This window comes from Mesoplodon bidens (assembly GCF_964165515.1).
Source record: "Mesoplodon bidens genome assembly, chromosome: 15".
Classification (NCBI taxonomy): Eukaryota; Metazoa; Chordata; class Mammalia; order Artiodactyla; family Ziphiidae; genus Mesoplodon; species Mesoplodon bidens.
In genome coordinates, this window is record NC_138171.1 from 75,426,280 (window position 1) to 75,452,347 (window position 26,068).

The 26,068-nt window shown below is 39.8% G+C and overlaps 1 protein-coding gene and 1 pseudogene across 2 annotated transcripts in view; one reads left to right on the forward strand and one right to left on the reverse strand.

The window, feature by feature from the left end:
- PLCB4 (phospholipase C beta 4) overlaps positions 1-26,068 on the forward strand; it is a 421,917-nt gene that overhangs the window by 49,447 nt on the left and 346,402 nt on the right. The gene's annotated exons all lie outside the window — the stretch shown is intronic.
- Positions 23,550-24,741, reverse strand: LOC308629139 (ran-specific GTPase-activating protein-like; annotated as a pseudogene). Its single transcript has one exon. The product of its transcript is annotated as a ran-specific GTPase-activating protein-like (transcript).

The following is a 26,068-nucleotide window of genomic DNA, read 5'->3' on the forward strand; positions in this document are numbered from 1 at the left end:
TAAACTGCATTGTAAAGTCCTTTCTTTTATAAACAGCATATCTGGGCCAGGTCTGGAACACATTCACAGACTATGCAATTCCTGGGCATGTGCATCGCTTTTTAAGACTGGAGCTAAAAAGCCTTGCGTTTACTTTTGGCATGGGGATTCCTTGTAGAGTATGCAAATTTCCCCCAAGGAAAACTGAATTTGCATGCAAAAGCTCTCACTGTAATTATAACAATTTCCTCTTTTTTTAAAATCAGCTTCTCAGCATGCTAAGTATAAGGTTTTCTCCTTCCCACCAAGACAGGTCTTGCGGCAGACGAAAAGCCTCATGCTAGCTCCCTAAAGTAGCTAAAATGAGACATTATAAGGTTTGAAATGCACGGTGTGGGGGACAGAGAGTCTTGGTCCCGTGTGCCTTGAACATCATATATATGTGTGCATGCAAGGTGCCATCTGATCATTTGTAGCTGGAAGAATAAATTAATGGAGTCATTAAAGGGGAAAAAAAGGTTTGGTCATCAAGTTTTCCTTTTCCTGAGGGCTGTGCTTACATAGTTTAAATTGTAATAAAAATTAAAATGCCTGAAATGTTTGCGAGTTGGAATTCTCTGCTGCTTTAGCTCATGGACGCATCTCAGAATGCTCCCTCAGATACTGATACAAAACCCTGGCAGCCCTCCAGGAGAACATTGTTTGAGGACCTCCCTGGCAATTGGGAAAGGGAACTTCACGTTCTGGCTGTGCAGAATGCAGGCAGGGTGTGTAGTCTCCATTCTAAGGTTGCTTGTTGTCATCCGTGTAAAGTGTATAATTTTATTATTTTCTTCAGATATGCCCTAGGTGGGACATCCTTATAAACAGCTGTATCTTGGTCAGGAAAGTCAGGGAATTGGTGTATTGGGGAAAATCACATATTACTAGAGACACTTTAATTACCTTTGTGGATAATTTGCTTTCTAATAACCACAATTGTTAAAATATTAAATTTCATTTGTTTTCTAATAACCCAAGTTGAGAAATTGCTAAATAATCTAACACACCAGACTGCTAAAGTACTACCAAATTAATTAAACTTTCATTTGATTCTGAACAACTTTTTGTATTAATGTAGAATTCTAGTCATTGGGGGTCCCTGTTAATAGAATGCCAGACAGATGGAGTCAGGGGATATAGCAGCATTGCATCGTGAGGCTTGTGGCAGGTGACTAAGGGGAGGGCTGGAATCAAGCTCACAACGTGACTTTTGCTCGAGATGTGATATCTTCCTCATCTGGAGGGCTTACTCCTGTTGCAGGCTCAGATTTCTGATGATCTGGGCTTGACCGAGGGCTGTGCTTCATAAGATGTTCAGATGGGTAGTGCAGATGCTGGGGGCAGAGAAGGCAACAGGGGATAACTGGATTGTTGAGTTTTGAGCTAAGCAGTGACCGACTTGTGTAGCATTTGAAGGGGAAGTTAGAAAATGAAAGAAACAGTATAGCTGGAGGGTCAGAGGTGAAGGTGCCTATTGACCGTGTCAGGGAGGGTAATGATCACTTAGTCTGAGCTCACTGCACTACAAGGAGGTGGTAAATACTAAAACTAGAGTTGGTTACAGACTCTCAGCCTTCCCCTTTCTCCCTCTACTATTCAGCGAGGAAATGAATGAGTGATGACTTTCAGGCGAGCTGACACAGGGGAGGAAGAGTATCAAGTTCTGTTTGTGCATCACAGAGGAGCAGCTTAGAGCAGTGGCCGGCGGAGATTTTCACAGGCCTGGGTGGCACAGGCCTTCTCCTGATGTCAACCGGAATCCTCACTGCCTGTTTCGGCTGCCTGCTTCCCCAGTTAAAGGCCACTTTCTGGAACCATTCCGTGGCACTCAGGGAGAATTAACATAGTTTTCTGAGATGCCCGAGTAATGACATTTCTTCCTGTCCAAGCACGCTGCTGTGAAAGGACTGGATTCCTTCTGATGGCCTTGACTGCCCTCACATTCAAGGGACGTTTACCTGGAGAAGGTGAGCTGAGACACCAGCCTTTGGTTGCTGATGTTTGGCCACAAATCCACCCCGACTGACTGTGAACTTCACACAATACTGGCCTCACTGACCTCTCCCTTACTGTCATACTTGCTGAGGCATTCCTTCTACAAATAGTATCCTATGTGGACCTTATTTCGTTTGAAGAAAGGTGAAGGACTTTATGTATTTTTCTGCTCTAGTTCCTTTTTTATTCTGAGTAGTGAACCTTTTTCTAAACGTTAGTTCCTATGCAGAGGCAATGAGTCTATGGACTACTTTAAAATTTCCATAAATCTTATTTTATGCATTTTTTAAATCTTCAAGTAATAAATCAAAACCACAACAGTGCCTGATGGTTCTCAAAGAAATCGAAGTGTGAACATTCTTGTAAAAAATTAGGTAAATTGGTATTTCCAGGCATAATACAAATACAATTCCCCCCAAATTACAACTTATTTAATAATAAAAACCCCTTCATACCCTAGTGCTATATGAATAATAGAAGAATTTCAAAACTTACATTATAATTAATATGTAACTGTACTGTAATTAACATGAATTTATTCAGTTATTTGAATTATTGGCTGGACTCTCCTTCATCCTAGGTAATACTTGCAGACACATGTTGCTGTTCTGCATTGATAAAATTTACCCTGAATTATGTATTAACTATAATTTTAAGCTCTAAATCTTGGTCTTTTTCTGATTTAGAGTATGTTTTCTTTACTAAATATTAAATACGACTTGTAAAGTAATGTAACAGGAGTTTGGAACTCCTATTAACAATAACCAGTATCATTTTTGTGCATTTCCAATCCCCCATGTGGACCACGCATATTTATAGTTAAAAATGAGACTATATATACAATTTTGTATCCTTCCTCACTCAGAATTACAAAATTAGCATTTCCAATGTTGTACTCCACCTATGTGTGTGTTTGTATAGGGCTTCAAATCTTTTATGAAAGAGAATTAAAAATTGTGAATATATCAGTGCCCAATTCCCCTCAGTCCACTCTCTTTCTCTCACTTCCTAGAAGTAACTCCTCTCCTTAGGGTGCTATTTTTCTTTTCCATTTATATTTTTATACTCTTGGCTCATGTACATATGTGGGTATGTATGGGATGTGTGTATACACATACAGACATGTTATACATATGCACATACAAATATACATATACGTTATACATATACACATACACACATGTATACACATACATACACACATACATATACATAGTGTGTATATGTATAATTATATATGTGTGTATATATGCACACATACAGTACTGTTGTATATTCTAGAAATTTACACATCTGGACATGTTTTGGCTGCTCAGTTCCACTCTGTTAGTTTTGTTTCATCTATCCTAAAGCTAGTGTCATGTTGCCAAGAAGAGGGTGAAGCACACAAGGCACCCAGGTCACAGGATTTATGGGGACATTTACCCTTAGGCTCTACCTCACTTGCCTCACTCTATCTCATACATCACTATAGTTTCATAGTAACTGGGTATTTGGTAGGATAAAATCTTGCCTATTCTTGGTCCCTTTACTTATCAAATGAATTTAAAGAAACAGCTTGTCCAGTTCCATGAAAAATCTGAAAGGAATTTTTGACTTGAATCATGTGGAATATAATGGTTCTGTGGGTGTAAACTTGTCACCAGACTTCTGTACCCTGGCCCCTTGCTCCCGGCTACCCTCCTCTCCCGTTGTTCCCACTGTGCCCCAGCCACACCAGTCTTGGTGCTGTTGTTCAGACTTTCATACCTCATTCCACCTCAGGGCCTTTGCACTTGCTGTTCCCCCTGCCGAGGACACTCCCCGGATCTTTGTTTGACTACCTCTTCTTCTCATTCATGTTTCTTGCTCAAATGTCACCTGCCCAGAGACCTCCATGGCCACCCTGTCTAAAATATCCCTTTTTGATCACTCTCTTTCCTCTTACTCTGCCCTATTTTCTTCATATATATTTCATTATCTGAAATTACATAATATTGCTTATTAGTTATTTTTTTGTTTACCATGGATTTCTTCCATTAGAATATCAGGTCCTTGGAAATAGGGCTTTGTCTAAAGTCTTGATTCTCATCATATACCAAAATTTCTAGTAGCATATTAAAAAAAGCAAAAGGAAAAAGGTCAATTTAATATTCATAACGCTTTTTTAACCCAGTATATCTAAAATATATTTCTGCATGTAATCAGTATAAAAATTATCAATGAGGTATTTTACATTCTTTTTGTTTTTTGGGGTTAAGACGTAATTTACACATAAGCACATCTCAGATTGGCCTGGCCGCATTTCCAATGCTCACCGGCGACATGTGGCTGGTGGCTACCATGTAGAATAGTGGAGGGTTGAACAGTGCCTGACACACAGGAAGAAATCAATAAATATTTGCTGAATGGATGAAGAAGTGAATGAATGAATTTAACTTTAGTGTGTGTAACTAATGAAAACCTGAGTCAAATTAAAAGTAAAATCAAGTTTCCATAAAGGGTGATTTATTGTTAAAGGAAAGGACATGTCCCTTACTGAAACACTATTGTGGTACCCAAACAATTTCAGTTGTGTCACCTGCTATGCAACATACTAGGCACTGGGAGCCTGAGGTGAATAAGACAAGGTCCTTAAGATGCCTGATGTCTGGTGGGTTGGTAAGAACTTGATTCTATTGATGCTCTTGTAGGTTGTGCGTGTGGATGAAACAGCTAAGTGTATCATGGATTACATTTCCCCACTCTAACTTTTATTAACATTTAAAAACTTAGATTCAGACTTTATAGTTGCAGATGTAATTGTGGATCATCCTGCCACTTTTTATTGAACACATTTCAGGGTACTTAGCATTATGGTAGGGTGCTCAGGGAGTGTGTCTTTGCCCTTGCACTGTTTCAACATGTATTTCTCTAGGCTGGATTCTTAACTCACCTGAACTGTCCTCTAAGCATGATTCTTAAGTATTTCAGCTATATTTTGGGCACATTGAGATTCTAAATGTGTATCCAGTATGGTCTTTCCTTCGTTTTCAGCTTATAATTGGTGAGTTCCCATAGGAAAAAATCATTATTGGTGCTATAAAAGCACTCCTTATCTGTCACATTTGGGAAATGAAAATTTTGTAAAGGTCAAAAGAAAGTGTGCCCCCAATTATGATGATGACTTGTACATCACGGAGAGTTTAATAGCTTGGAACCTATCTTAGTCTCCCTGACAGAGTAAAAAGGAGAGAAAGAAAAAACGAACCTAGTCACTCAGTAGCTATTTTACTGTATAGTTTTAAGAAAGAAGAAAAAGAGCTTATTTAAATGCTTTTTATCAACATTTATCTCTATACATTCTCTGTGATTTGGAACTATTTAAAGTATGTAAGCCCACAAGTTTATTAGTTCACCTTTATTAATTTGTCAAGGTTAATGTCTGCATAATGAGTTGAAGATAAAGTTTCGCTAGCATGCATCTGCTAGTGTTTACTCACCGTAGTAAGTTTTATAGCTCTTCTTGTAGTGTTTCCAAAGGAGATTTCTTTGCCACGGAACCAATTTTTAAAACGCAAACCATGATGCCGCCTTAGGCAATGTAAGAATTCTCTTCCTTAATCTTTCAGCACATGACAGCCTGTTAGGGAGATCAGATGATGTACCTCTAAGAAGTCCAGGGTGTTTTTGCAGACACTGTTGAGAGTGGGGTGATGCCAGATGGGCAGACACATGACCTGGCGGCTCCTCTTTCCTTCAGCAATGTACTTTGGAAGGCTGTCTGCCGCTGGTATCTGTGCTAATTATTCTTGCCCCGGCCACAGAGCTGTGGGCACTGCCCCAAGAAGGACACCCTCCATGCTCTCCTTTTGTGAAGGCTGACGTGCAAGATGGATGCGAGCGAGAAGACCTACTGTGTGCAGTCTCTGTTATCGATTGATAATGCAGAACTTAGATTAAAAAGGGAGGCCTTAGGAGGGATTCAAGACCCCCTTTGAACATCTTGTTTCAATCCCATTTCATCTGAACTCCCTTAACACGCTCCTTTTCTAAGCTCTTCCTTTCTCTCCCTCAGCATCCACTTGCCATCTGCCTTTCCGTCCCTCCTCAAAGACAGTAATTGCCAGGTGCTCCCCATTCCAGTTCCCAAATCTCTCACACCTCCATCCTCTTGGCTCCATTTTCAGAATCAGTGTTATTTCTCACCCGCAGAGTGTCGTTTGCTCCCTTACCGGTTCCCCCATTCTCCTGCCCTCCCCGCTTCTCCTGCCCTCCCTCATCTCAAGTTCACTTCACTCACCCTTCTCCTGGGGACGGATCCCACAGCTCTCCGCTGACGTCTTCCGTGGTTTCCCATTGCCTAGGAATAAAGTCCTCACTGAGAGCCAGGCTCCTGCGAGGGGGGGATGCCTCCACCCCTCCTCACCTTGTCTGCCTCCCCCAAACTCTAAGCAGAAGGAGCACCCCCCACACCTGGGTCCCCCACCTGTGCAGCCCCTGCCTCTCTCTCTCTCTCCCTCTCTCCTGAAAGTTCTCGAGGCTTTTCTTTTTGTGGTGATTCATCCACTCATCATCCGAGACCCTGCCTGTCAGTTTCCAGAAGGCAGCATGGCATCAGCCTACCTTTTTGTCCCCGTTCCCTGCGAAGCATTCATTGAGCGCTTGGTATTCTTTTAACTAGTGAACAAAGCTTCTTCAGCTTCCATACTCCCTGGCTTGGACCTTTTCATCCATTTCCCCCCTTCCTCCATAAATGCGCTTTGCTGTTTGTTTGTTTGTTTTTGCTTAGTAACCACCACCCGCAATTATCAGATTCTCTCCCGGCTTCTGGCTTCTCCACAGGCCTCTGGGCTGCTGTCATGTGTCCATCCACCTGCTCCCTGGTTTTTGCCCTAGTTTCTCATCATTTCCATGAACGGTTCCTGCTGGTTCTCTTCCCTTTATCTTTAATCGTGCCAGTCATGATGCCTGTTTCCAAAGCCCGGGCAGCTACTATCTGGTGGTAGTGTAGGAAGCGGTTTGTTTATAATTTCCTAGGACAAGTCGGCCGGTGTTGAACACACTGTTACAGAGTCTGCTGCTAGAATGTTCTGAAGTTCTTTCTGGAGAGTTGTTTTGTTTTCCTGTGAAAGGCAAAGATGTCGCCAGTGGAAACAGCACTTTAATGCAGAGTTTTGAATGAAATGTGTCCCAAACAGGCAGCTCTGACCAATGAGGTTAAAGGACATCAGTCTTAGAAAAGCCATGTTTGTAATGATGCTAATTATTTCAGTTTTTTTCCAGTTACTTATATTAAGTTGATCATATTTAAGGTTTATTCCTGACACAGAATTTATGTCTGTTAGGTCTAAAACTTGGCAAAAATAGTTACAAAATATTACAGTTTTCAATTTTAATTATTACTGGCAGCATTCCTGTCCACTTTGTTTTCCCCAGGGCTATTGTATAGAAATGTTACTTATTTAAATATTTCATTTTGGGGCCAGTGTTTGCCCTTGAAGATAAAATTAAACATGAAATATATTCTTGAATCTCCCAGATTCACAGACTAACCAGATTAATCTCTAGTGGTAATTTTTTCATGTATACTGACAGGAATAGACACAAAGGAACATTATTTTTATTAAATTTTTTTCTAATTGTAAAAATGGTGCTTATTGTAGATAAATTCAAAAATTCAAGAAAACATAAAAATGAAGATCACCATTATTCTACCACCCACAAAAAAAAGATCACTATAACTTAATGTTATATGTCCCATATAATATCTATTCTATTTTTTATAAAATTAGGAATATATTGGACATACGATTTTTATCCTGTTTGTTTTCTCTTAACATTGCATTGTGATTACTTCCTACATAATTTTGTATTAAACATAGCTGTAATGGTTGTATACTTTTAAATCACGAAGGACTATAATATTTCAGGAGTATTCTATTACTGGATAGTTAGGTATTTTTGTTCCATTGCTTTAAAATCATTTCTATTCCTCTTCAAGATGTAGATGCTTACAAATTGGCATATTATAGTGTATTTCTTTTTTAAAAAAAACCCATAAGATTAATTAGGTGTGTACTCTTGATTTAAATGTGTAGTATTTCAGGAATTAGAAATAGGGAGATTAATTTTGAGTAATGTTATATCATACAGGCATTTAAAAAACAGATGCGTTTAAGGAAAGGCCCAGTTTTGCTTGCTTTAATGTTGGCCCAGGTTTGGAGACTAAAGCATTTACAGACCATTAACTGTAATAGTTTACTCTTGAGACCACTTGTCATAATAAGCTGTCAATAATTGTTGTGCATCTAAGTGTAGTTAAAGGGACCGTTGGGCTTGCACTTTAAAAGCCAGCGTTTATAAATGTGCAGGAATTGAATTATAAATGTGGTGGTTCAAGTGAGGCTCTACTGCGTCATGCCCATCTGGATGCACTGTCTAGTCTCTGGAAGATTTTGTGTCCATTTAGAAATAAGAAACAGTGAAAATATTGTGCACTTGAGCATATGGCTACATGATTTTCATGTTCCTTATGATATATTTTGGGAAAAAAATTTTAATCAAGAGTTATGAATCAGTATTTCTTTATTAGGCATGCAATGAATTAGCTTCAGCTGATAGTTTGGAGTGAGAAAGATGGAAATTGGAAATATTTAAATGTACTTTTTCTTTATAGGTGACTCAATAAAGCTATAGTCTCTAATAATGTATATTCTCTATTACCTGTTTTATCATTTGTTTCTGAACAATGTTTGCCTTTTCAAAATCTGTGCAGTTTAAAAGTAGCTATTCTACTTTTAAAAAATAGTATGATATAACTGGATTACATTTCACATTTTTTTCGTGGTTAATATTCCCTTTGCTTTGAGTATACAAATTCTAAATGATCACACAGTTAAGAAACTCTTGAACATCTTTTTTTTTTTTTTTTGACATTTCAACCATTTAATTTTCTCCTGTTTAGAAAGGTCAATATTTGGTATGTGAAAAGTTCCCCTTGAAATTTGTTTCTTTCTTTTACTTTTTTTAACACAAAAGTAGCACCTCCTTGCTAGAATAAAATAATATAGGTGAGTAAAAAGCAAATATTTTATTCAATTCCACTCTCTTCATTAGAAGTGACCATCATTAGCAGTTTGGTGAGTTTTCTTCCAGACTTTTTGTCTAAGTTTTTACCAAGCTAGGTCGGTAGATAGATGATGATACACAGATGATATGCAGATTTTCCTATGTAAATTACCCAGTTCTTTCAAATAGTATACACAAAGTGATCTAATAGGAGTCTACGATCTATGTTATGTGTTGCTATCATACAGACTAGAATAGAGGTCAGAATACTTTTACTGAAAAAGGCCAGAAGGTATTTTTGACTATGGGCTCCACACTTTTTTATTGCGACTCTTCAGCGTTGTAGCACAAAATAGCCAACACTACCTAAATGAATGGGTGTGGTGGCTGTGTCCTGACAAAACTGTATTCATGAACACCAAAAGTTGGATTTCATATAATTATCATGTGTCATGAAATATTATCCTTTTGATTTTTTTTCAACCATTTGAAAGTGTAGAAACCAAACTTAGCTCATGGGCTCTATAAAAGCAGATGGATGGTAGGCCAGATTGGTCCACGGGCTGTACTTTGCCAACCTCTGGTCTAGAGTAAAAAAAAAAGATAAATTAATTTACAAATTAAATCATACTTTTTTTTTCAGAGTTAAATATCATAGTGAGATTAATAAAGGCAAATAAACAAAGAAAACACTTCTTTTATAGAATACTCACCTGACACTTTACAGATAGTGAATGAAAGGAAATATTTAAGAAGCAAGCAAATGAGAGAAGGGCTGAGAGCAGACTTATGTGGGGCCTCAAGTGCTGGAGTGTCAAAGGGGGTTTTGGTGTTATGACCAATTCACAAACTCCCTCAGCACTTCCCCAGGGAGAAGTATCCCCAATCCTGAAGCATAGCATTAGTATAAAGTTCTGCTTCACATGGAGACCTGTATTTGCATGTATCATCTTTTTATATGAACTTTGTTTTGTAGTGTTAGTTGACAAGTATCTTCTTTGTAATTGACAATTTTTTTTACACACTCTGCAGTGGATTCTTACAAGTTTATTAATTATGAAGTTTTGTATTACTTATAAGAATGTAAAATAGAAACATTGAAGGTTGCCCAGGAAATATGTTACCTTTTAAGCCCCCCCAGATAGATGCTTTATAATGTTAAGGCCGTCCCATTAATTTATTTCAAGGATGCTCTCCAAATAAATGCCTCTGATGCTCTTGATCTGATCCATTTACCAGGTGTGTCTCTTGATGGCAATTCTGCTTTCACACCAATGAGAACACTGTGATCCAGTTTTGCTGCCTTGTGGAGTAATTGCTAGTTTTAACATTGTAAAATAAAACAATAGGACACCTATTGTGATACCTGTGAAATTGTTATTTTCCACCATAATTGCAAAATACAACATGTAATTCATAAAACAAAAACTTTTTATCATGAAATAAGGAATGGTTGATTAAGGATTTATACTATCTGATTTTATATGCTTGGTATGTGGTTTAATTAAAGTGTGTGGTAAAAAGTAAAAATAAATTTATTGTGTTTTTTTTTTAAACCACTTGTCCCGTATTTCATTTAGTTCATCTGAAGTAGAGAATAAAATAGCGTTTCATTTTCCTCTATTGTCTAATTTGGCAATTTGAGGAATGAAGGATATTCTTACTAGATAACCAAATACAAGTGTCAAAAGACACACACATACATGCATACAAATGCACACAAGCATATATGAAAAGGGTTTATATCTTTTCTTTTTGAAGTTCTTTGTATAAAAGTGAGAAACTATACATCAGTGTAAAGAATATAAAAGTGTGTGTCTTTTTACTACCAGCCATAACCGCTATTAATAATTTCAGTATCTTGTGTCTCTCTCTATACACATATGCACATATATTTATTTCTTTGGTCCTATTTGTTACTTTTCTACCATGTGCCTGACACAGTGTGGGGCACTGTGGGCACAGAGGTGAACAGAACAATCCCCTCTTTTCCTGAAGTTTACTTTGTTCTAGTTGGGGGAGATAGGCCATAACCAACAGATTACTGTATATCTGGTGATGGTGCATGATGTGAAGAACACTAAGAACAGGAGGAGGGACAAAGAAGGTCTAGGCTGTGTGTGTATGTGTAAGGGTTAGAGTAAACATGGTAAGGGTTGTACGACCCATGCACTTTTGTAACTTGCATTTTGAAATTAAAAATACAGCATGAACGTTTTCTGTGTCAGTAGACATACTTCTAAATAAGCATTATTCTGAATGGCATACTCTACTGATATGAATGAATGAGTTTTATTTAACTAGTTGCCCAATATTATACAACAATTTTTGCTTTTTTTAAAAATTTGCTTTTTATGAGCAAGGCTATAAGAAATATTATTTCCTGAAGATAAGCTTTTTTGCACACTCTTAGGATAAATTCCTAATAGCAGAATTATTGGGTCAAAGCATAATCTTCTGTTAAGAGTTTGGTGATGTGCCCAGTATGATTACAAATATTATACGGCTACTTCATAATTCAATTTGTTTTCCTTTCCTCTTCACTCTTCCCTCCACATTTTCGAAGTTTCAAATCCAAGCAAAGGATTTAAAGAACTTAAAGAACTTGGTACTGTGATAACATACTACTTCAGTGGTGAATTTTTTGTTTCTGAAATTAGATTCGTATTGTGGGCGGGAAGGCTAGTGCACTTACAATTGCATCATTGCACAAGCTAACAAAGTCCTATTTGTTGCTTACAATGTTGGTATGAAATGAAGAGAAAAAAACATTAAGCACAACAAGCCAGCAGCTTTGGAAATGTAAGAGGGCCAGTGCAAGTTTCAACATGTCATTTCATTTGCTTTTTTTTTTAAGGTCTGATGAAAGTCTAAGAATATTGAACTGCATTACAAAAGAAGCATTCAGTCTTGGGAGAAGACCATTTTTTTTTTTTCAACTTGCCTTAGGATAATTTTTTTTTTATCACAATAGAATACAATTTATTATTTTAGATGAAAATTTCTGATTTACCATCACCTTCCACTGGTTTTCTTTCAGGTGACCATCTATGTAATACTAATGCTAACAATATTGACGTACACCTACATAGCATCTACTCTGTGCCAAATACTGGATTACCTCATTTTAAAGCTAGACAGAGAGATTCTTTTCTTTTCTTTTTTTTATATTAATTTTATTGGAGTATAGTTGATTCATAATGTTAGTTTCAGGTGTACAGCATAGTGATTCAGTTATACATATACATATATTCATTCTTTTTCAGACTCTTTTCCCATACAGGTTATTATAGAATATTGAGTAGTTCCCTGTGCTGTACAGTAGGTCCTTGTTGGTTATCTATCTTATAGTGGATTGTGTGTATTAATCCCAAGCTACTAATTTATCCCTCTCCGCCCCCCCCACCACAAGTTTCCCCTTTGGTAACCGTAAATTTGTTTTAGAAATCTATGAGTCTGTTTCTGTTTTGTAAATAAGTGCATTTATATCATTTTTTTATATTAGATTTCACATATGAGTGATGTCTTATGATATTTTTCAGGGGGATTATTTTCCACAAGAGAAAGTGGAAACTTTAACACTAAGGTACTAGAGGGTTAGCAGCTCTAAACCCTGTTATTTTTGGCTCATTTTGACATTCTCTGTGTATTGTATTTTTAATATAAATTTATGTATTTAGTGACAAGCTTGGAAACAGATTAAGAAGTTTCTCATACCAGAGTTGCTGCTCAAAATGAAAAAAATGCAGCCAGGGTTGTAAGTCACTCAGAGCCCTGCTTCATTGTCTTTGGGGATTGAGGCTTCTAGAGAGGTGAGGAGGTTTGAACTTTCATTGATCCTGGGGACTTGTTAATGTCACACCTCGTTAGAGCACTTACAGGCCAACCCTATTTAGGCAATTATCGCAAAACCACAGAGAGTGAGTCCTAGACTTGCGATTACAGAGGGAAAATGTGCATCTTTTTGAAGACTGCAGCTACCTAGCACCTACCTCAAATCAACAATAAATCTCTAACCATCTGTATGACAATGCAGTGGATTTGGTGGGAGATACATGCATACTTCAGAACGTCTGCTTGCATCCTCCATTTTTGAATTTAAAAGATAAATTACTTTAATTGATGTGTCGTCTAGCCAGTTTCTAGCACATAAATAACTTTCAAAGTAGAAAGCAGTTTCAGCCACAGAAAATAGATGGTATTTTCACTGCAAGTGTTTCCCCTTAAAGTCGTTGAAAGAGTCCCTTAGCAGATGTTTTCTGTGTTTGGATTGTTTTCCCAGGAAACCCAGGAATGATGTTTGCATGTGACAGCGCAGTTCCCTAGGTCAGGAGCAAACTTAACTGATCTCATGTGTTGGAGACTGGACATCTTCTGTGTTGACTTTGCACAGTGGCAGCTATTTGGAAAGAAATCGTCTTTTTCTTAGTGGGATAAATTGAAGTTGTGGTCATGTCAGCAAGAAATTAACATAAAGCACAAGCAAAGCAAACTACTTTCTCTGTATTAACATAGAACATTATATTCATTATGCCCGTCAAAATATAGGAGGGCTAACTGCGACTGAAAAATTAAAGTCAACCCTCCTCTAAGGGTTTCCTGGCAAGGCAGCTCATCCCCTCTAAGCCTCTTGCCTTTCCTTCACTGTGGGCCTCTGGGCTGGTACATAACAGAATCTTGTGAAATAACATTAAATTAGAGAACACTCGAGTGGTATTAATAGCACGTCTTGACATTTTTTCATGGCTCAAGGAGCAATAACTGATTATCTACTGTAAGCCAGATCTGCTTTGTGCTGGAGCAGTTCTTTCTATCTGTCTGTTAATCTTTCTATCCATCTGTTGACCGATCATTTGATGTATCAACCAATCAACTAAATGATCTGTTGATCTTCTTTCCTTCCTGCCCGCCTGCCCTCCCTCCCTTCTTGACCTCTCTTCTTCCAAACTAAAATCTAAACAAAGCTAGAATCAGGCAGTCTCCCGGCAGTTGAGATCAGAATTCTAATCTTACCTTGGGTCCTGACTGATAACACCTGCTCTCTGTGACCTGAAACTTCCTCACCTATTGAATGAAGGGCTGGGATCAGCGCCTTCCAGTGCAGTTGGCAGTTTCGGGCATTTGTAGCTTCTGGATCTGCCTCTATTTTGGTCCTGGCTTTACCACTTCCTGTCTGTGTGACCTTGGGCAATTTATTTAATCTCACTATGCCTCAGTTTCCTCATCTGTGAAATTAGGATCATCATTTTACTTACCAGCTGTTTGGAAGATTAAATGAGGTGATCTGTGTAAATTGCTTAGAGCAGTGTGTGGTGTATATTAAATGCTCAACAAACATTAACGTTGCTATCATTACTACCATTTTCTCTCTTGTTTGTGTACCATAGATGCTCAACCTCCTTTCCTGTCTCCCAGTTTTCTTCTGTCCATCTTCACAAAGCTCATAGTCTAGTATTGAGACAAGTGTAATTACCTGGCAAAAATAGAGGAAGAAGATGACCTGTAATTGGGTATTAGAAGATGAGAAGGGGTTTGCCAGGGAGAGAAGACAGGGGGCCATCGTGGGCAGAGGGAACTGTGTTAGGAGGTGGGAAAGAACTCAGCAGGCTTGGTGTACAGTACTTGGTTGTGGCTGTCGTGGAGGATGCTTGTGGAGTGATGGAGGGAAATGTCATCCTGCATCAACATACAGAGGAACACACAGTCCCACCAGAGACACTGGCTCTCCACCACAGTGATTCCCCTCCGTTGGGGGTGGGACACCCGTGATTCCCCAAGGGGTGGGGTCTGAATCTTGGAGAGGCCATGAGGGACTCATGTGTGCATTATGAAACCCTCACCATTTTCCCCCTGGGGATATATGCTTCTCTTTTTCTTCACATTGATGTAATTTAATCTCAGGGCTCACTTATCCATCGGCCAAACTTTGGGGGATAAGGAGCCCCAGTTTTTACGCTACTGATTTAATAGCTAAGCAGCTCAGCATAGCACGGAGAGCCCCACGTTGGGTATTGTGAGGCTTCAGGCCTGGATTTTCTTCTAAACAGTGGTGGAACCTTAAAAGCCACTTTCCTTCTCTAGGTCATGTTTATCTGTGGGGTAAGAGAAGTGGTTTGGGGGTTCTTATGCACCCCTTTGGCAGTTCGGTGAAGCCTCTAGGAACCCCTTCTCTAAATAACTTTTTAAATGCATCAAATAAACTACACAGAACTACAAAGGAAACCATTACATTGAAATAAAGATATAAAAATAGTAAATACATCTGTGGCATGATAATATGTGTACATCTTATTAACACATTAAGTGGCATAATAGCTACTGTAATTTTGAATTATTGATGAACACAAATGATATTTTGTAATATCTGAAATAATTATAATGTGGTAAGAAAATATCTGGAATTTATATTGAAAACCAAGTCATAGGTGTTGTTAATACCACTGTGGTTAGTGATTTATATTTATAATTAGAGGAAATGCCATACTTCAGTTAGAGTTGAGTGAAAATTATCATGTAATTATTTTTCCCATCCCAGTTTATGGAGCCTCGGGTTATATCTGTGGATCTGTTGGGTGGTCCATGGAACTCAGGTTAGTGATTCTTGGACTAGATGACTTCTAGGATATTTCCTTTCCTGATTCTTTGGCTATCAAATGATGTGATAATCTGCATAATACTCAATTTCCAACTAAGTGAAAAATGTTAAAATCCCCATATAATTTGTAAAGCTCACGTCACTGGTTATGAGAAAAACCAAAGTGCTCAGGGGGCACAGGAGGGACTTTTATCTATGGTATTTTACCAGTGTCTGGTTCAAGAGTGCTAGTAGCCATTGTTCAAGGCCCTCGGTAACAACAACTAAAGAGGTGTTGGTTGCGCAGTTGATCTCATTTATAATAGTTATGTTCCATAAAGTCTCCATGGACGTTGACTTAGTGAATACTGAGCCATTGCTCTTAGTGGACTTGCGGGGGTAGGTTCCCATGAGCTTCTGGTCACATTTTGATCAGCTGATCAATATATAACCTTGTTTAAGAAAAAATCATACTTAATATGTTTTGTTGATTCACTGACATTGAATTCACGGCCTGCAGCACTAAAACTCATGTCTGAATGAAGCTTGTCTAACACGTGTATTTTCTCGGTAAGGCACATCACAGCCCTCTTGAACTTAGGAGCACTAGACAGCACTTCAGCACGATGCTCGGGGGCCTTTTAAAGAGTGAAATCATCAACAAAAAGCACAAAATTTCAAAAACTATGACACTAACTAGACTGTAGAAAGAACACTTATTTACGGTATGAGAGCTGAATCAAGAAGGTAGAGCAGAGCTTTGTTTGACCTCAGCTGGAATCGTGTGCATCAGTGGCTCAAATTTTTTGCCTCTCTGCACATGTCCACTAAGGACCACTGAAGTGCTGCCTGTATTGATTTTTCAGTTACACATAAATTTTGGTAAGTAGGTGAATTTGCAATATTGGGGATTGACCATATACGTTATATTTCTCTCTGGACCTGAGGTCTAGTTGTGACACTGCCACTCTTTGTGTCTGACCTTGGTTTAGTGGTTTCACTACTCTGGATGTCGGTTTTTCTATTCATAAAACAGAGATGTTGGGATAGATCAGTAGTAGTAGTAGTAGAATTTTTTTTTAATAGTAGAAGTAACTTTATTCACGTGAAAGCCCAAGGTATAAAGCAGTAGTCAGCTCCTTGCCTCCTCCACATCTCTTGTCCTCCACCATTTTTACCAAGAACATGTGGAAAACTATTGGGCTAGATTTCCGAGGCCATTTTTCCATTGGGTTATATTTTATTCATTTGACAAATACTGAGATTGGCACAATTCTATGTGCTGTTCTTGCACCAAATTCACTAAAAATTGATTAGAGCTATTTGAAAATGGCCTGCAAATACGTTATATTTGTAATTCTTATTAAATAGGTTTTCTGCTGGTTCTGCATCTTCTGACCTCTCTTAATAATGAATGGCCGAAATTAATCTTTCAAATTTGCTGTTGTTTCAAACTCATCAGATTCATTTAGGAGCTCTGTTCAGTCTTCACTCACCCTGATATGGGCATCCTTCCTCTGTGAGATTAGAATCAGAAATACCCTCCTCATTGGTCATATCTGAAGGTAGGTCATTTGGAAAACAGGGCCCCCACCCACAAGATAAACCCATTCCAGGGGACACCCAGTATTTTCCTGGGCACCTCTGCCACTTTGGACGTTGTGTTTACTGCTCTACTAGAAGGTTGTCATGATGGAAATGCCTTTCCCCTCTGGAGCATGCATTTTCATAATCCCTGTGTGCCAAAATAGTAAAATAATGTAACAGTATGCATTAAAACAATCTTAAGTGACCTTCTACTAGTCTAAAGCACATAATAATTTTTTACATATGGCAATTGATGTGTGATTTTTCTTAGTCTTCAATGAAAACTAAGTTTTGTACCTAGATTGTATCTAGTTCTTCAGAAGAGATTGATTCCTCTAAGAGGAAAATTGGGAAGAAGGGAATTGAGAGTAGATTTGGATCAGTTTGTTTTAGTCCAGCGAGTGTATTATAAAAATGAAATCTTCAAATTCACCTGAAGACTAGTACTTAATCTTTAGTGAGGGAATCTTTCATCATTGGTATGTCTGTCCTTTAGGGAAAAAAATAGGATTTTCCTGTGAAATGCCTTTTTCTTATGAAATGATGAGATTGAATGATTTCTATTTCTGTACTGAGAGCTGGCTTAAGGAAGGCACAAAGGTGTGGTAGCTTCAGTTTTAATTTGGTATGGATCATTTCATGTCTACAATCATTGGTTTTTAATAAATCTGTTGATGTACAGAAGGTCTGGGCCAAAAAGACGTGGTCTACAAGGAAACCCTGTTCCAACTGTGGAAGACTGATACCTTGGTGGCCCCAGTGAACTCTGCCTCCCATCACTCAGGCCTTTGTATAGTCCCCTCCTCATTGACTTTAGACTTGACCATACAGCTTGCTTTGGTCAATGGGACATTAGCAAGCATGATGCAAGCAGAGGCTTGGTAAGCACTGGCACATTAGGGTTTGTCCTCTGGGAATGCTCCTTCTTGGAAGCCAGCCTTGGAGCTATAGAAAAGCTTAGGCTAGACTCTTAACTGATCAGCCATGTGGAGAAAGAGAGACCTTGAAGGATGAGAGGCCATCTTGAATGTTCCAGCCCCAGTCAAGCTTCTGACTGAATGCAGCCTATGTAGTGACCTCAGCTACACCACGTGGAATAGAACTGCTCAGCTGAGCCCAGCCAACCCAGTGAATTGTAAGAAATAACCAATTATTGCTGTTTAAAGTCACTAAGTTTTGAAGTGGTTAGTTACATAGCAATAGATAATGGAAATTATGCCCTACTTTAAAACAGTGTGTGCAAAGAGACATTATTCTTCAAAGATACCTTCTCCATTTGGTTTGTAGAAAACTGCATCTCATAATGCTGTGATGCTCTGATGTCTTCAGAAGTACAGTGAGCAAGGGTAGGCATGCATGTGAATGTATGTGTGTATATGTATGTGTGTGTGTATGTGTGTGTGAGTTAGATATTGTGGCATCCTTTCTTCCACCATTGCAGCTGACTGTTATGCATGCAGTATTTTTATTTCCACGAAGGGTATACCGGAGGAAGGTACCTTGGAAAGTAATTGCTCTTTTATTCATTCAGGTTGTGGAAGATACTGAAAAGTAGAAAGAAAAGAGCCATCACCCAGAATCCCACCACCCAGAGGCTAACTTTGGGAAGTTTTCATATTGTTACAACAGTTAACATAACAAAAAACTTCACTTGATTCTTCTTTGAAAGTCTATTGTATAAAGTAGGTCCATTGAGAGGGTGGACTCTCTGATATCTTTATAAAAGTGGTTATAAATGTGCACACAAATCTGCAGGTTCGCGTGCTGGATTTTTAGTTTACGTCCCCTCACTCCACTTCATTCTCCATACTGCTGTCAGACTGCTTTTCCTAAAAGGCAAATTTCTGACTTTGCTCTGCCTATGCAGTAGGTCCACACTGCCTCTAGGACGGTGGGTCTCAATTAGGGGTGATTTTGCTTCTGGGGAACATCTGGCAATGTCTGGAGACATTACTGACTGTATTGGGGGTGTTAGGTGTTGCTATTATCTAGTGAGTAGAGGCCAGGGATGCTGCTAAACATCCCACAGTCACAGGACAGGCCCCCACAACAAGGAATTATCCAGCCCAAAATGTCAGTAGTGTGGCCACTGGCTCTAGGGTAAGGCCAAAATAGTTGTGCCCTTTCGGACTTCACACTGACATCTGACCTTTTATCTCTTGTGCATTTTCCATATGCAGTACTAAATAGATTTCTGTTTTCATATCTTCTCACCTTGTGACTCTTTCCCACGGTCTGGAAAACCCTTTCCCCAGAGGTAATTAGTTCTTTGTGTACTTTATCACTATGGCTCTGCTCACTTCCATTTTTCTAACTACGCTGAGTTGCAGTTACTTTTTGAAATCTGTTTTCCCTTCAAGCTGTGAATTCAAGATGAGCTAGGACCAAACCACATGTCTAGTAAACATTTGGGTGAATGAATGAATGTTTGAATAAAACCAGTGAAAAAGAGGGTGGAGCTGCACATGTTGAGGACAGTACATGGCTCACCCTCAGCAAGTTTCCTTTGCAAGTGTGTGTGACTCCTTCCTGCAAAGGCACTGTGGTCACCAGTTCCCACTGCACATGATTTCAGTGTCACTGCACTTCCCAGTGGGTCTTCCTCAGGCTTCTTTGCCCCATAAGCCCCATAACAGGCATCAGTATCTGATTTCAGGTGGCTTGAGGGAGTATAGAGGTAACCTCAGGCATGTGAGGAGTGGGGAGATGAAGCTTTGTGCCCCAGATGCCCACCTGTAAGAACCAGGGCAGGGAAGGTTTTGGAGAAGTGAAGGATTGATTCAAGCCTCTGTCTTTTGCCTTAAGTTACATCAACATTAACTCAGCATGATGTAGACCAGTTGTGCTCAAACTTGTATGCCTGTCACTGTCACCTGTACAGCTTCAAAAAATACTGTCATTGGTTGTCCAGCCCCCCAGAGATATTGATATAATTGGTTTTTGGTATATCCTAGGCTTCAGGATTTCTGAAAGTTTTCTAGGTAAATCTATACATTATCTTTGAGAATTACTGATGTAGACAATTAGGTAGACTATAGCTCTTCATGCTAATATTTCCAAAGTAATTTAATAATTTTCTCTTTGGTAATTTAATATTTCTTAACAATTTTTGTATAAATAAGTATTTATAACTTTGTTTAAATTTATATTTGCTGTAAGATAATATCTAACTTTTTAGTAATTGACATTGTGTAACTTCATTTTCTTCTTTCCTCTTCACTCTTGAAACTCCTCCTTTACCTTGAAACTCAGATGAAATATCATAGAGAAGCAGCTGACCATTCTTCATGTTGGAGGAAATTGGAAAGAAACCATTTTTTAGATAGTCTGCCCACAAAGATGCAAAATTAGAACTTTCCTTTTGGTTTGTATCCTCCCTCTTCTGTTTCCCATACCAACAAACTCTGAATTCTTTGTGCCTAAGAGAAAAAGTAGGAAGACCCCTCCATCATCCTAATAGTCCTTCTAAAAGGCTTACTGTGTTCTCAGGTTCTGCATTTTATTACGGTGCATGTGTTATGAATATGCAGGGTAAGAAAAAGAAGTGAAAGAGCCTTTCTTTTTTTTTTTAAGTGGGGTTATTTTTTGTTACTGAGTTATTTGAGTTCCTTATATATTTTGTTTTTTTTAATTTATTTTATTTATTTATTTTTGGCTGCATTGGGTCTTTTTTGATGCACGCGGGCTTTCTCTAGTTGTGGCGAGCAGGGGGCTACTCTTTGTGGTGCGCTTCTCATAGCAGTGGTTTCTTTTGTTGCAGAGCACAGGCTCTAGGCACATGGGCTTCATTAGTTGTGGCACGTGGTCTCAGTAGTTGTGGCTTACGGGCTCTAGAGTGCAGGCTCAGTAGTTGTGGCGCATGGGCTTAGTTGCTCCACAGCATGTGGGATCTTCCTGGACCAGGGCTCAAACCCATGTCCCTGCATTGGCAGGCAGATTCTTAACCACTGTGCCAGGAGGGAAGTCCTGAAAGAGACTTTGAATGCTGTCTTATCATCTTCTCCCCTCCATGTCCTCCTCTGCTCCCTTCTACCCTGCTTGTTTGCTTGTCGTATGTTTCCAGATATTACTGAGACAAGGTCTTGATCACCTATCAGAATGGTGTTGCTCATGACCAGTGGTTGGACTGATTTTTGCCATTATCTTAAATATGAGAGCTAGAAACAACATTCATTCCATGGCACTGCACGCCCAGCACTGCACTTTTGTTTTTTCCCTTAATATTCAGTTTATGGAATTTGGGATCCAGTGGCTTCTGCCACTAAGTATGTAAGCACTGCTAGAGGGTGGCCACTCTCGGCAGAGGCAATAGCTTTCAAGAGAAGAATAGAATCATTCTGAGCTGCATAATTTTAGGTCACTATATTCTGTTTCATTTCAAGAGGGAACGTTAGAGTAGGAAGAGTTTGTTGAGATGGTATAGATAGTGTAACCCTATTATGCCTTTTTAATTTTTCCATTTAATAAAACTAAAGCCGAGGTCCCTTCTTTGATTCACCAGTTGATCACTGCTTATGGAAGGTCCCTAGGTCCCCCTCTTGGAGGTGCTACTGGGTGTGGGAAATGAGGAAGTGAAATGATTTGCTCAGTGAGACAAAGTTTTGGCAGAACCTCAACTATAAAGCAGGTCTCCGTTTCTTGAGGTGCTTACTTTGTACAAAATTTCCAGTCTTGATTTTTTTATAGGTTTTTCCTATAATGGAGTAAGACGGTGGTCAATAGATATTTATACAAGATTTATAAGTTTAAGAATAATTGACTATACGTATGCTGTCAAAGCTAGGAAATTTGACGTAAATTAGTATCTAATGGCCATTTGGCTCTCAAGTTCAGTTCTTAATTTCTAAAAGTTATTTTCTTCTGTATGTATAACTGAATAACTTTGCTGTACATCAGAAACTAGCACATTGTAAATCAACGATACCTCAATAAAAAATTTTAAAAATAAAAGTTTTTTATGGTAATACAAAAGTGCTTTTTGCTTTTTCTGAATTACCTAACTTTAAGAAAACACACCAAAGAGTGGAATTTTGTGTCAGTCCACTGTTGGGCTATATGATTTATGTCCCTTTTACTGCTGAACATTTTTAGCACACTTTAAAGCTGGATGAGAAACTTAAAGGTCCTCTTATCTGAGTTCATTGGACAGATGAGGAAATCAAGGCCTGGGGAGGTTGTTATTTGCTAAGGTTCACAGAGCAAGTTCAAGGCCAAGTCGGAGACTTAGAAGTCACACTGTTTGACTTCAAGTTCAGTACATTTTTCCTTGGGCACAGAGTAACCACAGGCTGGGCCAGTACCACACATGCACATGTGCCCACTCTCTCACACATTCTTCATAAGTCTGTTTTCAGAGGCATGGGTTGTGGATTGTCTTCTCCCAAAGCTGACCTGAGAGGAGGATTGGGGTGCAAATAGCTTACTTGTCAAACAGTCCCAGGAAGCACCAGTAGGGGAGTGGGGATGTGAGATAAGGAAGGAAATGCAGCCAATATAGGGTGTGTGGACCCCAGGTTGATCCCACTGGGGGCAACGGAGTGCTGTCCGCAGAGCAGTCTTTTGGAGGCGGTGTAGAATAGGCTCCACAGTAGTCTTCTGCAGGGGTGAAGAGCTGGGCTCTTTGTTGGAGGTCTTACTTGTAGGAACTTGATGAAAAGCCCACCATCAGAGTCTCGGGTCCTAGAGTAAGGCCTCGTCGGTGTGTGTGGGAGCTGAGTGCCGAGGGGCTGTGGAGGGGTCACTTCTGCAGGCTCACAGGGAAATGGAGATGGGTGTAAGTGGAGGTTCCTACACAGTGCGATTCCGACAAACATCCCGTCTCGGCTCTTTTCTGTTCTTACCATTGGCGCGCCTAGTGCTCTAGTAGGCGGTAGGTGGGGCTGAGAAGTAGGTACTGTGATACCATCAGTGTTGGATAGTCTCTGTTTGGCCCTCCTGATCTGCACTCCACCTTTTGCACGTGCTCATGTCTGCAGATGGAGCCTTAGATGCTGCATTAATGGGATTCCTTGCCCTCAGGCGTCTGGATGGATTCAGGCAGTGGGAGGCTATAGCAGAAGATTGGATGGAGGAGGAACATGAAGTCAGCCTCTATTCCCCCAGGTTTCTTCTTGCCACTGGGCTGATGGTTGTCTCTGTCGCCCTGCTGGAAGCCACAGAGTCTGTTGGGCAACCCCTCCTGTAGCCACAGCACTTTCACTGGGTTCCCGTGGCTCTGTCTTCCTGCCCCTCTGGCCTAGGGCTCTTCAGATTCCCTGGTTGTCTTCCTCAAGCCCTGCCCACACCTGGTAAATAATCCCTTATTAAATGCCCTCAGCTGTCTCCTGTGTGTGTTCCATCTGTTTCCTGCTGGGACCTTGGCTGAGACACCATTTTGAAGAGTTTGCTCTCCAGACAGAATTGGATGAGACGAAACAGCTAGAGACGGTATGAAGATATAAGATAATGAAGTGTAAACTGTACTTGAGCCCTAAGGACACTCAGCATGTAGGATGCATTAACAAAAGAAGCGGTGCTTGTTAAAGAAGACTTCGTGGAGGGCTGCCTTACGTTGTAATTGGTGAATTTTTTTTTTTTTGGTCTCCTCTGAGTAGTGACTTGAAAATCAGAAGCTCTGCCTTATTATGACCACGTATGCAGTTAATTATAATGTATCTGACTCTATCAGATGGAATAATAGGTAATTCATAGAAACAGAAGGGTGAAGTGGATCTACCCATCTGGAAATTTCAGAGACTTCTCTCATGTATTTTTGTTGTTGTTGGAAGTCAGTTCTTTATATAAAGTCCCTTGTGAAAACAAAACAGAATAAAAACAAACCAAAAAGAAGGGGCAGGAGAAATTAAAAAAAAAAAAAAAAGAAGAAAAAGAGAAAAGACAGGGACAAAGGACACAACGGGACACGACCCGTTGCTTCTCTTCAGCCGCCTCCTTGGTCTCGGGCTCCTTGCCCTCCTTCACCTAAAGAGCTTCTTAGCTTCTTAGCTACTTTCTCGGCACTCTCATTTTTGCCAGATCCTTTCTTTTCTCTCTCTTCAGTCCCTCTCCTGCATTCTTCAAACTTCGTTTTGAATTTCTGAGTGTTCTCGGCATTAATGGCTCCTGCTTGGGGCACTCGTCGGCGAAGTCGGCTTGGGTATCACAGACCCAGGCGCTGTCGCTGCCCGCGTACCGCTTCCACTCCATCACCGGCGTGATGCAGTGGTTGGCGCAGATCTTGAGGGTCTTGTCCCTGCGCCTGAGGAGGCGGATGGTCCCCTTCTCCTCGTGCTTCAGCAGCTTGACGTCCCCGGTGCCCCTCTCCTTCCACCCCGGGAGGTCGTTCTCCGAAGCGAACCGAAACAGCTTGGCCCGCATTTTAAAAAGTTCCTCTTCATCTTTTTCCAGCGTTTTAATTTCTTGCTCGGGAAGAGAAACTATTAGCAAAAACTGGGGGTCATGGTTGGACTCGTCGCCATTCTCGGCGGAGGTGTGGTGGTCCTCGTGGGTGTCCTTGGGGGCCGCCATAGGCGCGGTGGCGGCGGCGGCAACTCGCCGGCTCGTCGTCGCGGGCTCCGCGGCCTCTCGGCGGCTGCTCGCAGCTCCTTCCTCCGCGTCTGGAGACGGTGCCTCCCGCCCACCCGCCCGCCCCGCGACCCCTCGTGTATTTTAATGTTAGATAAGTAAGTCATTTCCTCCTAATTCCTTCTATTTCTCATCCCTCTAATGGGTTATAATCCACTTTTTGGAAAAAATTTTTTAAAAGCTGGTGTGAAAAGCATTTCAAGCAGCTTAGAGTAAGGCACTATAGCAAAAGAAAACCCTCATTCTGTACGTGTTTACAGAGAGCCTCCTGTGATTCCGGCCCTTTGCTAAGCACCATGGAGTCAGTAATGAATAGTATTTGATCACTGCTTTCAAGGAAATCACAATGTAGTTGGGAAAATAGACGTTCAAACAAATAATTATGATAAATATTTTAAGTAGTATAGGTGTCTACAAAGTATTATGTATATCTCAGTGAGGGTGTAGTTAAGCTTGGGAGTGTCAGATAATGCTTCATAGAACCAGTGACATTGAGTTGGGTCTTGAAGCATGCTAGTGAGATTCCCAGGGAGAGAAGGGGAGATGGTATGGAAGAAGGTGTGGAATTTCCTCGTGGGTTGGAGAACCAATGAGGCATATGATGATTTGGCCAAAATGCTGGTAGCCTTTGGAGGAGTTCCTGGACTTGAGACCAAGGGATAGAATAGTAATCTAATCACTTAAAATAATATAGACAGCACATATACTCTAAACATATTAGGGATGAAGTCAAAACAAAAACAATGTAGTTAAGAATTTTGGGGTGTTAGCATATTGCTAGACCTCATGGAGCACATGTTCTAAATACTGAGCAATGCATGTTTCTAATTCATGAGAGTCTCAAAGGAGGGAGATAGAGCCATTGGTGTCTTCTATCAATACATACCTTTGCTCAGATTTGTGCACCCTTACACCAAATTTATCATGAGAGAATTACCTTGTATCACTTTAGAATTACCTAAAATATGGAAATATGGTGGATTACCTTCTCAATTATTAATGATTATGTTAGCATCCATATTTCACAATCACCCATTTAGTAGAACATATCTGACACCCCTGACATAAGAGATACTTGAGCCTTCTTCCTTCTAATTATTCTTGTTCCTAAACCTTTAGGATTAGTAATCTTGATATCCCAAGGCAGAGGAATTGGTGAAGACTGTTTTATCAATTCCATAGTTGTAGACAGTGAACCAGTAATGAGTGCTGGTTACTTCATGGAACACTGATAAATAAGAATTCTTCTTCAGAGGCATCAACAAAACGGTGACTGTAATAAGGGGGTATTATAGCTAA